A 687-nucleotide genomic window follows, 5' to 3' on the forward strand; every position below is an offset into this window, starting at 1 on the left:
GTCTGCTGCATCTTTCCTTAGCAATTTTTTCAGTCATTTCAGGCGACGATTTCCGTGGTTTTACTCCACTGTTGTCTCATTTGATTTTGTGCAATGTTGCACGAATGCAGATGCCTAGTTTGGGAGGTGTGCGTTTTGAAGAATTGGTTAGTAGTGATAGCCATATAACAGAGTTGGGTACGTGTTTTTTGAGGCCCGGGCTCCCAGAGAAGCTCCATGAAAGGAACCCAGAGGAAATTCAACAAGATTTTTTTCCGGTTGCGTGGAAGGTGGGATTGGATTGTTGAACTCAAATACATGAAAGCCAGGGTTTTGGATCACCTGTTCTTACCAAGTGTCCAAAAATAAAAATTTCAGCAGAAGCAATATGATGACCGCGCTAAGGTAATTGATATTTCAAATTGCACCTAGCTAGACCATTTGTTCGTCATTCTATTTTTGTTTCATTGTTATTTGTATTTTGACTATTTTCCAGAGATACCTTGAGGACACATAATTTTTTAACGGGAATATCTTCAACTTTGGGGGGATGAAGTCTCTCTGGGGCCCTATACCAGCTGAGCGAGCACCACGATAGAGTGCAGCATCGGCAAGGAGTGGCGCAAGCTCAAAGAAAGTGAGTGAAGACGACGATGACTTTATGCCAAGCAAACGAGGTCAGGACTGAGGCAAGCTCATGTTGCATCT

This window comes from Triticum dicoccoides, chromosome 5B, assembly GCF_002162155.2.
Source record: "Triticum dicoccoides isolate Atlit2015 ecotype Zavitan chromosome 5B, WEW_v2.0, whole genome shotgun sequence".
Classification (NCBI taxonomy): Eukaryota; Viridiplantae; Streptophyta; class Magnoliopsida; order Poales; family Poaceae; genus Triticum; species Triticum dicoccoides.